Source organism: Taudactylus pleione, unplaced genomic scaffold (genome assembly GCF_031769625.1).
Source record: "Taudactylus pleione unplaced genomic scaffold, aTauple2 ptg000019l, whole genome shotgun sequence".
Lineage (NCBI taxonomy): Eukaryota > Metazoa > Chordata > Amphibia > Anura > Myobatrachidae > Taudactylus > Taudactylus pleione.
Genome location: NW_028284421.1, coordinates 42,356,999 through 42,372,592, shown reverse-complemented (window position 1 = coordinate 42,372,592; position 15,594 = coordinate 42,356,999).

Sequence of the window (15,594 nt, the reverse complement as noted above, 5' to 3'; positions counted from 1 at the left end):
TTTATCTTTATGAATGTTATACATATGAAAATTATATTTTACTCTTACAAAAATCAAATGCATTTGCATAAAATGGCATACTTCAAAGTACAAAGATACTGATTTGTGTTAACTCTCTGGCTTTATAAATGTCAAGAATAATTAAAATGCTTAATATAAGCATTAACATGACTTAACATATAATGGTTTTGTTTTACCAATGATAATTTCTATTTTGGTTGACTAGAACTCTGAACAGTGAAAATAAATGTGGTCACTGCACATTTGTTGACCTTGTCAGCCAATTTGGTTGTTTTTAACACTGAAAAACAGATATTGCGTCCACAAATAATCTTTTCCACCTTTTAAAATCCCTCCGATCAGAGTTAAAAAAAAAATTGTCTGACAACCCTATGTTTGTGTGGGAAAACACTAACAGGCCATAAAGAATTAGGTGTGACCATATTTTATCAATTTTAATGCTGTCATCACTCTCTTTTCAGGGGCACACTCTACTGTATATCAGTCCATAAATAATTTGTTAAAACATAACTTTTAATATGCCTTATAAAAAATTATTGTCACTTCATTGGAGTATGTAGGACACCCCTATGCGTTTGCAGAGAATGGAGTCTCTCAATAATTAGTTGCCTGTGGAATAATATCATGTGCTTCAACTATATTAATTAAACAGTTTATCAATGTAAATCTATTTCAGACATTAATCAAAAATGGCATCCATACCCACATTATGTGGCAAATAATCTCTTATTAATAACAAACAAACAAATAGTGAAACAATTGTCTTTTCAAACTAATGAGTAGAAAAGACAAAAAAACATGGTGCATATTGTAATAGTGATAAGGTACTTACTATGGCGAAATATGTGAAAACATAACAAGGTGCAATAAATACATATAATCTAAGATAGATTTGAAAACACCACAAAATCCATAGCATCGAAAATCTGCAATGCTGCAGTACAATTCTGCAATGATGCAGTAAAATATCCTAATAGTCACACAACTGGCAATGTTAAAGTGTAATTCCAGGCGTACAGGCACAGTAAATACCATTAACTGCATTTTAATTAGGATATCCAGATAGTAGAAAATCAGACCTGTGCTACTACATGTGCTGTTATCTACTGTCTCCTGTTTACTGCAAGCATTGGAGATGAAATGAGAGTCACAGCTTAACAAGCACGAATAAAATAGGAGAATGCAGCACCTGTTGTCAGAGTGCACCCTGTGAATAAGCCCTGTTGCAGGAGCAAAGCAAGTAGATGTCACTGTTTGTCCCTAATGAGAGTGCAGAGAGTAAAATAAAGGACAGAAGTACCTGTACAAATTCCAGTGAGGGACTGCTTTAATGTGCGGGGACTTTGTGTGCACACAGGAACCCCAGGGAAGGTTATGATGGCCATTTTGTTAACAGAGACTCTGTGCCATGGGGACCAAATTTGCACCCAGTTACGCTAAATTCTTTATGGCATACTGGGAAAACCAGACCATTTGATGGGATTTGGCTGAGTTGTCGAATTTGGTCCTCTAGCACAGGTACATTGATGTTGTACTTTTTATATGGAATGGACCGAGAAATCATTTAGACTTGTTCTGTGAAAGTCTTAATTACAATGCAAACATCAGGTTTACTTTTTATAGCAGTACTGAGTCTGTAAACATTTTGGATCTTACTATATATTATGAAGAAGAACCCTTACAAAATAAACGGTACAAAAAACCCATGGATTCCCATCATTATATCAATAAGAATAGTGAGCATCATCCTAATTTGCTCAAAAGTATCCCAAGAGCCAATTCATACATCTAAGAAGGAATTGTAGTGATGATAGAGAATTTAACTCTCAAATGGAAGCGGTTCTAAACAGAAAGTTATACAAGGAATATCTAATTTTGGATTTTATTACATGCCACACATGTAATGTTATTTATTTAATTAAATGCATATGTGGAATTTTTTATATTGGTAGAACCTCTAGGGCATTAAAAACCTGTTTGATGGAACATACCAGCAATCTCAAAAAAGGTCTAGTTACCCATAGTTTAGCTGAGCACTTTAAAACAACCCATAATTATTGCATTAATGGAATAAAGCATTTCATAACAATAGAACATATTCGAGCCAATTGGAAAGATAGGGATGAATAAAAAAATTAGAAAGGGCAGAAATGTAATGGATTAAGATTAAAATTATAATCTGGGCAGGTCTGAATAAAGAATTTGAATTTAAGTGGTTCTTATAAGTATTTTTATGTTTTTAATTTTTTTCTAATATTACATAATTTATTATAGTCCTGTATTTTACTGATAATGTTTTAATATCATTATTTACAATTTTACCTTGTAGAATTATAATTAAGTATATGGATTTTATTACATCCGGTTTGGAGTTATATCCCCATCTAATAAGATAGTAGGGCTATCAGCTTTCCCCACTTCCAGTCATGTGCAGTGAATTCAAAGAGAAAACCAAGATATCTTATTCCACGCTTCTGACCGTGACGCATTGTACTTCCAGCGGAAATGATGTTATGAACAGCTCCGGTCTAGCGACAGCTGAAGACACGTGGAGAGACTTGTTTGACCGCCAACTTATCCACTTCTGACGGATGTCACCTACTGCTTGTATCCAGTCCAGGGATGCTAAGCTACACATGGACATTGAACAGAAGAATACTGGAAGTTGATTAACAGAATACAAATTCTGGTTTCTCCTTAATATTGTTTTTTTGTTTTTCCTAATGACTATTTAGGAATTATTTATCAACTGTTATATGGAGTGAGGAATTAATATTCAACATTATAAGGGGATCTATGTGTAAAATGTACACTGTAATACCGGACGTGTACAATTTTGACGACACCTCTGTTTTTGTCAAATGGTTTATATTCTTTTTATTTCACTGATAATTCCTAGAATATTTTTCAGAGGTATGATTAGTATTTATTATGTGTATAGTGATATAAATTAACTATTTTGGATTAGTGTTGGAGTTTTATTGTGGATACACTTCCGGGTCTAGGGGTTATGCTTTATAGAAGCAGCGATTAAATAGAGGTGATAGGGCCCTAAGGAAGAATCCAAGAGATTTTAGTCACTTTAGTGGCGATTATTTATTGGAGAATACCTGCCTGTGAATGTTCCCGAAATTGAATTGGAAGTGAGGTGGGAAGTTTCCGGAGCCTCCCTCTTTTTAAATCCACATCTATGCTCCTTTTGAAAGGAGCTATCATAGTACAGTTCCACTGTTAATATATTGCCCGGAGGATACTTTGACTGTTTTAACATTTACAACTACAGCCATGGACAAAAGTTTTGAGAATGACACAAGTATTGATTTCCACAAGGTCTGCTGCTTCAGTGTTTTTAGACCTTTTTGTCCGATGTTACTATGGTATAGTGAAGTAAAATTACAAGCATTTCATAAGTGTCAAAAGGCTTTTATTGACAATTACATTAAGTTTATGCAAAGAGTCAATATTTGCAGTGTTGGCCCTTCTTTTTCAAGACCTCTGCAATGCCCCCTGGCATGCTGTCAATCAACTTCTGGGCCACATACTGACTGATGGCCACCCATTCTTGCCTAATCAATGCTTGGAGTTTGTCACAATTTGTGGGTTTTTGTTTGTCCATCCACCTCTTGAGGATTGACCACAAGTTCTCAATGGGATTAAGGTCTGGGGAGTTTCCTGGCCATGGACTCAAAATTTAGATGTTTTGTTCCCCGAGCCACTTAGTTATCACTTTTGCCTTATGGCAAGGTGCTCCATCATGCTGGAAAAGGCACTGTTCATCACCAAACTGTTCTTGGATGGTTGGGAGAAGTTGCTCTTGGAGGATGTTTTGGTACCATTCTTTATTCATGGCTGTGTTCTTAGGCAAAATTGTGAGTGATCCCACTCCCTTGGCTGAGAAGCAACCCCACACATGAATGGTCTCAGGATGCTTTACTCTTGGCATGAAACAGGATGAAGACTTTTGGAGGATGGCCTGGTGTCAAGAAGGCAGCAAAGAAGCCACTTCTCTCCAGGAAAAACATCAGGGAAAGACTGATATTCTGCAAAAGGTACAGGGATTGGACTGCTGAGGACTGGGGTAAAGTTATTTTCTCTGATGAATCCACTTTCAGATTGTTTGGGGCATCTGGAAAAAACACTTGTCCGATGAAGGAAAGGTGAGCGTTACCATCAGTCCTGTGTCATGCCACAGTAAAGCATCCTGAGACCATTCATGTGTGGGGTTGCTTCTCAGTCAAGAGTGTGGGATCACTCACAATTTTGCCTAAGAACACAGCCATAAATAAAGAATGGTACCAAAACATCCTCCAAAAGCAACTTCCCCCAACCATCCATGAACAGTTTGGTGATGATCAATGCCTTTTCCAGCATGATGGAGCACCTTGCCATTAGGCAAAAGTGATAACTAAGTGGCTCGGGGAACAAAACATCTAAATTTTGAGTCCATGGCCAGGAAACTCCCCAGACCTTAATCCCATTGAGAACTTGTGGTCAATCCTCAAGAGGTGGATGGACAAACAAAAACCCACAAATTGTGACAAACTCCAAGCATTGATTAGGCAAGAATGGGTGGCCATCAGTCAGTATGTGGCCCAGAAGTTGATTGACAGCATGTCAGGGGGCATTGCAGAGGTCTTGAAAAAGAAGGGTCAACACTGCAAATATTGACTCTTTGCATAAACTTAATGTAATTGTCAATAAAAGCCTTTTGACACTTATGAAATGCTTGTAATTTTACTTCAGTATACCATAGAAACATCTGACAAAAAGGTCTAAAAACACTGAAGCAGCAAACTTTGTGAAAACCAATACATGTGTCATTCTCAAAACTTTTGGCCATGGCTGTTTATTCGTGTTCCGTTTGTAGGCAGCTAGTTTTGGTACAGTTCCATTTGTATTGCTTTATATTGTCTGGAACTCTCATTTGGTGTAAAATGTAATTTAGTGTGTTTCTTTAAAAGGTGCGAGTTTTTCGCTAAAAAACGTGCGAGTTACAAACTCGCACATTTAATAGACTGAGAAAACATGCAAACTTGCACTAAACTCGCTTTTCCACTTCACATAGCCTAAACTCGCCAAACATGTTTTCCATTAAAAACATACAACTCGCTCAATGTAATAGGCTGTGGGTTTGAAACACGCACAGAACTAGTAATAAAAAAACCCGTAAAATAATAGACTGCTTCTGCCTGGCAAGTTCAATGTGCCACTTAAATCATAATTTGAGGCAAATCAACACAGAAGAAGCCCATTAGCACTAATTAAACCCCTATGTAAACCACACCTACATCCATTTCACCTGTGCGGGTGTACCGGTGTCATTTCTGCTGTTCCTATAAGCTGTATATAGGAGCAGGTGAGAGGTGATTTAGAACCTTTGGGATTTATGCATCAAGTAGTGAAAAGCATGGAAGTGGACCAGTGGAGAAGTTGCCTGTAGCAACTAATCAGCTTTGAATTAGCATTTATCAAGTACAGTCTATAAAATAAGGTAGGAGCTGATTGTTTGCTATGGGCAACTTCTCCACTCCACTTTGTAACTATGCAGTGCCTGGGCTGCATAAATTATTGTGTGCCCTGCACTTTTTTGCAACAGACTCCTTTCAGTCTGTGAGCTGTAGGGTGTTGGGAATTACACATGCCACTTTCTCAAGGCATTTCACTCAAGTGTTACGTGCCTTTAAGAGAATATTGCATACATACAGAGGTTAAAGTGGGGCGGAACTGCATTCCATCAGTTCTATTTGTGCCTCTGACCGCCTACCTTTCCTGGCCTCAGAATCTGGTAGCTGTGGGATGTGGGCCTGTGGCTGTCACTCTGAAGGAGCTCCATGCTGCACCTACTACTATCTACCTTGCCCGGCCGACCTGCCGAGCTTCCCTTCTGGCCCACCCACCTTGCTTGGCTGGACACACTTGATGTAATTGAGACTGTGAGTGTAAGTACAGGTAGCCACATTTGTGCTGCCTGATTAAGTGATTGTGACATTGTGCACTGTTTTGTTTGAAAGTCACTGTGTCTGGGGCTCGGTGGCTGGCTTCCCGCTGTGTGCTGCCCACCAATGCTGCTGCCCAAAGTGCCCATAAGGGGCACTACTAATGGGGGCATTACTACTGAGGGGATTACTACTGGGAGCATTACTACTGGGAGCACCACTACTGGGGGCACTACTACTGGGGGGCATTACTACTGGGGGCATTGTGTATAAGGGGCACTAATGTGGGCATTGTGTAAAAGGGACACTACTGTGTGTCATAACATGAATAAGGGACACTACAATGTGGTGTAATGTGAATCAGGGGCACTATGTGCAGTGCAATGTGAATAAGATTGTGCTACTGTGTGGCGTAATTTAAATTGGGGGTACTATTGTGCGACCTTGCCCCTTTCTTTAAGACCATGCCCTTTTTGCAGTGTGCTGTCCCTTTATTAAAAAAAGGGAGGGAGGGCACATATTTATAGTCTGCAGGATGGTGCCGATGAAGTGGGGGCACTGTTGTGTTCCACTACCTCTCTAGGACTGCTTTAAGCACTGCATACATAAACCTCATTCCCCCTGTGTGAGTCAGAGTGGCAGGAACTCAAGATAGCCTTTTATAGGCTCTCTGAATTCCCTAATGTGCTGGGAACCATAGATCATAGCACTGTGCTTGAGGGGTTATGTGTATGTTAATAGGTATCACTATCACTCTCTCAATGTGCATGTGGTCTGTGTCGTTACAGGTTATCCAGGATCTTGCCATGATGCCTAAATCCTGCGCCAGCCAGCCCTATGGGAGAAATATGAAGGTGGACACATGAAGGAGGACTGGCTACTAGGTACAGTATGTAGTACTTGCTGTACCCAATAACAACTACTTGTGCTGTAATGGGTGTGTGTAAATTTGTGACTGCAGGGCCACAAACAAGCATGTGCTTAGACTCAACCACACAGTATGTTGCACAAATATTTTACAACAAAATGTAGTGCCTCTGTTTTTGGAACTATGTTTACCTACCAAAAACCCTTCCTGTACTGCAGCTTTAAATTGCTTCCATGCTACTGTTCCTTCACATTCAACCTTAATCATGCCTGCTGTAATAGGTATTATATGTGAACTGGTTTTGTCATGTATGGTTTATTTTAACCCCAGGTTATTCAGGATATGGGTGTCAAACCTGGCTCATGACACCTCTGTCCAGACCATGAGGAATTCCACAGCATAGGTATAATAATGCTCACATTTCCACCCGCAGTGTGATAGAGTGGACCTTCAGACTATTGAAGAGCAGGTTCCGCTGTTTGGGTCACTCAGGTGGGATCCTGTTTATGAAGTCATGAAAGTAGGTGACATTGTGAATGCCTGCTATATGCTCCAGGACATTGCCCTGGAAAAAGGCCACTCCATTCTTGGGGACATAGGAGCCTACAGCGAGGAGCCTGAACCTGAACCATCTGAGGATGTGGTCAACACAGAGGGGAGAATAAGGTTCGACAGAGGATTATGCGGCAGTACTTAACATGTAAGTTTGCAGTAAGGTAAATGTGAAAATAGGGATAAGTAACGCATTTACGGTTCAAAGAATATAGTTTTCAGATCTTTACATTACTCAGGGAAATTACATGTACCCATGTGAGGTGCTGGCATGTATATTTTGGATGCTGCGTATGGTAAGTGTATTTAAATAGTTGATTTAATATGCAATCCAATTTTAATTAACACAGAAAAGTGATAAAAAATGTTTAATATTAACACAGTGAAAAACACATTACTTGTTCGGGTGTCTGCTATCTCTACCCCTACCTAGGTCTTTAGTCATACCACCACATGTTCGCACACTGCACCTTGGGGTGCTGTTTGGTGCTGAGGTTGGTGGGGTGGTTGTCTGACTGCTAGGAGTCAGTGTGCTATGACCTTCTGATGTTTCTCTTTGGGACACAAGCTCCCTATGTAGGCTGAGAAGTGCCTCCGTTTGCCCCCCAATAGCCTGGCTAATCTCCAACAAGTGCATATCTATGTTATGGGCCATTCTGGTTCTCACACCCTGTGCAACTCTGGTTATGTTGGTGGGGGTTTGGGTTAGGCACAAATATGAGGGGGGTGTTAAGGTTAGGCACTAAGGAGGGAGGGTTAGGTTTAGGCACTAAGTGGGGAGGGTTAGGTTAGGTTTAGGATGCTGGAAGAGAGGGTTAGGGGGTGAAGGAGGGGGGTTAGAATACTTACCTAGCCCCTGTCAGAATTCTGAACATCGAGATGCCACTGCCAGTCTTTTGAGAGCCGGCATCCATATAGCTGGTCTCCCTTATCCAACCCGTCCTCTGCATGCTCAACTGAATCAACAGGCATGAGGATGGATGATATTCTCCTGATCTGATAACTGTTTGATAACAATTGCTGTTGGTGGGATCGCACGATAACGACCTGTAAAGTGGATATTAATGGTAAGTAATCATGCTTGCTAAATATAAAATACACTGTACCTAGTCATTTGACCCTCCTAACAATGTTTGCGGATATTCATTATTTTGCAAAAGGGTTTCAGTAGTAATTCCATTAAATGATTGTATTCACCACAAGTTGAATCTGATTGGTTGCTATGGGCAACATCTTCTCTTCTAAAATCCCACACTTTAGTAAATATAACCATAAATTTACATAGTGTATCAGTAAGTTTTAACCATTGTGGTCTAATTTAGAAGGTACTGAAATGGGTTTTGCCTCATTACATTGTTAAATGGATGTAAGGTCAAATGTCACAATGGTAATGGCATAAATGTTATGTGACATTATAGATGTATTGCAGAGGCTGTGTTTGTTTGGGACTCACCACCATCATCTTCATCCATTTGTGGACATGGGCCCTCATTCAGACCCACTCGCAAGCGGGCGCACGTACGTTAGGCGTACGTACAAAAATATTTAAATTCAATGGCTCGCTCGTATTTTCGTTCGCATCTAAAATTCCTCCCTAAACTCTGACGACCCCTCCTCTAACTAACGAGCGTACGAAATAGCGAGCGTACATCCCCGAAATGGCTTGAAAGGAACGCACGCACAAGTATAAACAGGAAGTGGCCTTGTCAGATGTCGATTACCTGCTCCTTTATTCTGCCTACCTCCCTCAATCGTATCATGCCAATCAATGTATCAATTAGCTTAATTGTTTGTTTTTTTTCAACACAATGCAAGAAACTTTACTCTTGTCCGTGTTTGTGTTTACCCGCAGAATACGTACGGATGAAACATTCGCTTTTATTGTTCAAAAAACATGTGAACCACAATTAAACAATTGTTCTATTGCTGTGGATCCCCGCATATTTCCCTGGGTTCATTTCTTTATTAAAATTTGCTTACGCATGTCACTGCATCAAGCCTATCATAACTCTCCAGAGATTTCTGGCCCTGTCGAACACATGACTCATACACTAACCAATAAAATTGCTCCTGTTAATTTCCAAAATACATTAGCCAATCAGAAAATTTTTACACACTATCAAAAATGATTTTTAAGAAAAACACCATTGCCATCATGAGAGCCTCCGCATTCACCAGGCGCGAGCTGCTGGTGCTTACGGAGGTCATGGATCGCCGGATCACCAGCCAACCTCAACCCATGACCAACCGGCAGAAGCGCTCACGCCACAACATCGGGCAGCTGGAGCGCAGGTGGTCCGACCTGCAACGGCGAACGCCCCGCTTGCTGGCATGCTTTCGCATGCAGATCCTGGAAAGTAAGTGTTATGTATTGTGGTTTTAATGTTTGTGTTTGTGGGGCAAACTGCGTGTGCATGTTTTCCTGTCTGTCCTATTTATTATTTGTACTCATATCTGCGTGTGCATGTTTTCCTGTCCTATTTATTATTTGTACTCATATCTGCGTGTGCATGTTTTCCTGTCTGTCCTATTTATTATTTGTACTCATATCTGCGTGTGCATGTTTTCCTGTCTGTCCTATTTATTATTTGTACTCATATCTGCGTGTGCATGTTTTCCTGTCTGTCCTATTTATTATTTGTACTCATATCTGCGTGTGCATGTTTTCCTGTCTGTCCTATTTATTATTTGTACTCATATCTGCGTGTGCATGTTTTCCCTCTATTTCTGATTTATTCATTCTACTCCTATTTGGCTTATTTTTTGGGTTGTTTTTTTTTTTTAGTTTTGGTCCCCGGATTTGTCCATAAACTAACCGCAATTTCTTTGTCATATTTTAGGGGGACAGCCAAGACTCCGCCGTCACCGTCCGTCCAGACGGCGTTCCCGGCCACTATCCCCAACCCCCAGCCAACACTCCACCCCAAAACTTTCCCCTATTCCCCACTCCTCCCCATCCTTCCCAGACCCTCTCCCGGAAATGTCGGGCCTCCTTCCCCTCCGTCCCACTTCCCCCTCTCCTCCACCCACCCCTCTTCCAATTACCCCCTCCCCGGAGTCCATCATAACTCCTCCCCATTCTTTGGGGAATGACGGATCCTCCGAGGAGGATCATGGAGGCATTTCCGGAGCTCCCGTTTTGGCTCCCGGTATGTTTTTATTTTGTTTTTTTTTAAAGCACAAACTGTTTGTATGTAATCATGTGTCGTGCCTTTCTTCGTGTTTTTGTGGCTTGACTTTTGGTGATTTTGCAGTTTGCCTTTACCTCTTCCTGGTGATTTCAACATACACATATCACACCTGTGGGAATTTGTACATAGGCCCTGTATTTTTGGCAGCACCCCCTTTTTTTTTTTTTTTTTAGGTTTAGGAGTGATTTCGTTGTGTTTTTGTTTTTTTAATGTGGATTCCCTATTGTTGTATTAACCCACACACTTTTCTCACCCACAGAGGAACAGAGGCGTTGGCAAGAGGTGGCGGATTGTGTTGGCCAGATGCGGCAACATGTAATCGGCATTCTGGTGGCCCTCGACCGGCTGTCTGGCCTCCTTCGCCAGTAGTTTTTTTTTTTTGGTTAACGTTTCTAAATAAATTTATTCAGACAAATATACGTTCTGGCTCATTTTTTAAATCCAAAACCAAGATAGTTTAGCATGACATAAGTAGACTGTTCCTGCAAGGATTTCCCTTTTTTAAAAGTTAGATTGTGTTTTGTCTTTGTATGTCAAACAGACACAAGAAACACATAACAGTAACAATGTAATTTCCCTTTTTGGGTGTAGTGTCAATTACATATTTCTACATTTTACAGGTTCCTAGTTGGTGCGCAAGCTGCTTAGGCCAATCTTACAAATCCCAAGGTTGGGCCAGGCTTCCTTTTGGTGTGGGTTGGGAAGCTGAAAACATATTTCAGTTTAGCTCAACTGGCGTCAGTACTGGATTACCCCTTAGTCAAATGTAACTTGTGTTAACCTGGTTACACTTGCTGTTAACGTCCCAAAAAAGGAAGACCATTTCACTCTCCAAACATTTATTCACAACATAACAGAGAAAACAAAGTGGTCACTCCCAAAAAAAGAACACAGTGATAAATTCAAATACAACACATACCAAGAAATAATTAAATAAAAACAAAAAATCAAGAACTGGTTGACGAAGGACCATGCCAACATGATTCCACAAACATGGCGTTGCAATATGGGTTCCAGAATATATGCCCAAAAGGACCAGATCCAGGTTTGGTAAGGGTAGCAGGAAGTAGTGAGCGTTGGAGTGCCAAAGATTATGTGAACAAACAGAAGATGGTGAGAAAAAAACACAAAATTAGATGTTCGCAAACAAACACAAACACATTAGGTATAAACACTGTAGTTTTGTTACAACTTACCTAAAAAATCTGGCCACCACATCATCGCGTATGGCCCCCCCACATACTGACCTACGACCAACCTCGGGGGGGCCATCCTCAGGTAAGGCATCCTCTGGCTGCATTGGGACACCACTCCTTATGGCAATGTTGTGAAATATCCCACACAGGACCACAATTTTAGACACCATATCCGGCACATACATGAGCTCGCCACCAGAGCGGTGGAGGCATCTGAATCGGCCTTTTAAAAGGCCGATACAGCGCTCCACCACTTGCCTGGTGGCTGTAAGTGCGGAATTATATGCACTTTGTGGCCCTGGTGTGGGAGCCAAATAAGGAGTGAGCAGCCAGGACATGCAAGGGTATCCACTGTCTCCTGTGAAAAAAAATAGCCAACATCAGGAACACTGTGTATCAAGCTTAACATTGTTATGTACTAAAGGTCTCCACTTACCCAGAAGCCACGCATCACCAGCTTGTAGGTTGGTTAATTTCTGCCATATCCCTGATTGCCGGATGACGAAGGAGTCATGAGCACTTCCTGGTAATTTAGCATTCAGGGACAGGATCTGGAGGGAAGCATCACATACCACCATTACATTCAGGGAGTGATAGTGTTTACGGTTTCTAAATATTGCCTCCAGCCGTGCTGGAGGCTGAAGTGGTATGTGAGTACCATCCACAACCCCTATGATGTGTGGGAAGCCAGCTATTTGGTAAAAATTGGCCTTGGCCGCACTAAGGGCTCCCATATCCAAAGGGATTTTAATAAAATGATGGAGGTGCTTGAAAAGTGCCTCCATCACTGCCCTCAGGATCCGGGAAAAGGAGGATTGGGAGATGCCCGCCACTATTCCCACCGTTGTTTGAAATGACCCTGAGGCACAGAAATGTAACACCGCCATAAATTGCGTCAGTGGTGGTATTGCTGTTGGACTGTCAATTTGCCACTCAAGATCACTTTCTATTAATGAGAGAGTGTCTATGATGATTTTGGGAGGTAGACGGTAGCGTCTTAAAACCTCATCATCGGGCATTCCAAAAAGGGTGACACGTGTTCGAAATATCTGGGGCCTTGCATGCCTACGATGCCTACGCCTGGGACGAGTTTGAGGTTGGTCGTCTTCCGGGAGCAGGGCCAGAACAATTCGCCCCAGATCTACCTGAAATTCAAAGTTTACAATGTAAGGCTTTTGAGCCACCCCAAAAGTAACATAAAACAACTTAGCTTTATGATACCATCCATAGCTGCTTACATGCCGGGGTATTGTCATGATACGTATAAACTGTAAAAAAGCCAAAAATGAGACATCAGAGGGTGATTTTTTGTTTGTCAAATTGGTGCAAGCCAACACATAAAATAGGCGAAACACACATTTGGCCATCGATGAAAACGACATTGCACACCGTACGTCAAATAGGGGTCAAATGGACCCCAAAAATGGAAAAGGGAAAAGCAAAACTGGTTTACATGATGAATAAGCCTCGAAAATTGCGTTAATTATTTCGCAAATGCAAGTCACTACACCAACAGTCAAAAATGCGTTAATTAGTTCGCAAATGCAAGTCACTACACCAACAGTCAAAAATGCGTTAATTAGTTCGCAAATGCAAGTCACTACACCAACAGTCAAAAATGCGTTAATTAGTTCGCAAATGCAAGAAAAAAAATGGACTTACCCAACTCGAATATATAAGATTTCCAACAAAAAGGTCTTTGGGTCCGAAAGCCAAAACAAACTAAAATAGATGAAATTAGTGTAAAAAAAAATATATAAAACCAAAAACCAGAAGTAGACACCAATTGGCCACAAATTAGACTGCACAAAACTTACCAAATCAGGAAACAATGGAAAAAAATAAACCAAAAAAATGCGAACGGAAAACCAAAACAACTGTAGCAAAACAAAAAAAAAACAAACTCCGCCAAATCCTCCAACCGCAAACAACCAAATCCAACCAACTTAACCGCCAACAATCCAACAACGCAACCTCGACTCCACACACACCAAGCCATAAATAGTGTTTATTTTCCCGCACAAATTAAGGATGAATCATAGGGACGCACAATCAATGATGCGGCCGCAAACTAAGGACGCATGTATAAATACGTCACGAAATCACATTTAATTTCTGGTTGATTTCATTCTGGAAGCAGAGACATGGCTTCAGACCAGGGAAACAATGGCCAAAAATCCGGCGGTAAGGCCTTCATGCATTTTGTCTCAATGATTCTTTTAAAACATAATATTGTGCAAGTTGTGAAGTGGCTAAATCTGCATATTTACCCAAATAGGTGAGGAGGATGACATGGAAGAGACTGCTGGCCCCAGTCAACCCGCCAAAGCTGCCAAAAAAAAAGGCAGCCACATTTCACAAGCAAGGAGATGGAGGTTTTGATCCAGAAGTGCGTTGACATCCTGCCCCAGGCAGCCAGGAATATGAGCCAAAGCCAGAAGTGGAGAATGTGGGAGGAGGTCGCCGTTGCTGTCAATAGGGTGGGTGATTATGTCCGTCTAGCCCGGGATGTCAAACGGCGGTAAGTAAACACTTTCCCATCCTATAAACAAACCCCATTGTAAAACAAAGGATAATGGTTCCAATTTCATTCCACAGATGGGCAGACTTCAAATATCGTCTCAAGCAAAAACTTGCCGACAGGGCTAGGCATGCAAGGGGGACAGGTGGGGGTCCCACCCCTGTGTCATTGGAGTTGACAGACTTAGAAGAGCTGGCACAGGGGTGTGTGCAGGCTGTGGAGGTGTTTGGCGTGTCCAACATGGATACGGACATGCCAGACTTTGCGGCTCCTCATGTTGGCCAAGGTAAGTCTTGTGATGTCACCAACTCTGAAATGCTATTGTGCCAATATGTAGATTCTAATGTGAGTCTTTTCGCAATTTTCCTAACAGAGACAGAGGCGGATGAGTCTGCTCCAGAGGGGAGCCTTGGCCGCAGAATTTCTGCTGGCTCTGCAGGGGAGGAACCAGTACATCCGGCTGAGGACCCTGCAGAAGCCAGTCCAGGGCGTGCCCCCTCGCAGGCAGTGGGCCTCCTCACAGAACTCAATTTTAAATCGGATTTCCATACGGAGATTCTGCAGAGGATGGACGCCAGTCTGATACGGGTGGCTGAGGCCCTGGAGCAAAATGCTGCGGCCAACGTGACCATTGCTCAGGCCCTGGCGGAAAATACCAGGGCCAACATCCGCATCGCCGATGCCCTGGAGCAGCTCGTTCGCCAGCACATGGTGGAGCCGACCTCCCTTCCTGCCGGAACATCCGGATCCTCCACCTCTGGCACAACATTAGCCAATCCTCCAAATGTGCCTAGCCCTGTGCCTAGTCCAGAGGCCACAACATCTGACTCTGGACAGGCCAGCCCGATGGCATCCCGGACCCGGTCTGGCGCCCACCCTCACCCAGCCAAACGGGCGAGAAAACGGTGACAGCAATGGCGACTTTGCCCACACTCCTTCTGTGCTTGGCTCATATTCCTTTCTGGTCAAAACTTCCCTCTCCTTTCTTGTGAAATTTTTTTAAATTTGGTATTTACGTTTATGTTACCAGTTATGGGTTTTTTTTTTATTTTAACAAATATCTTTGCCACAAAAAAAAGGCCAAAAAATATTAGGCCAATTTGTTTGTGTTTAAACAATAAATTTAAAACAAAAAACTGACATTGTATTGTGACATTATTGTACAAATGGGTTACATTTAATCCTGGCCCTAAAGGCAAAAACTGACCCTCTTAAAAAAAAAAAAAAAGGCCTCTTTAAGGAACGTTTAAAAAATCACATAGCGATGCAAATTCCACAGTAAACCAAAAAAAAGGGGAGCTAATTAAAA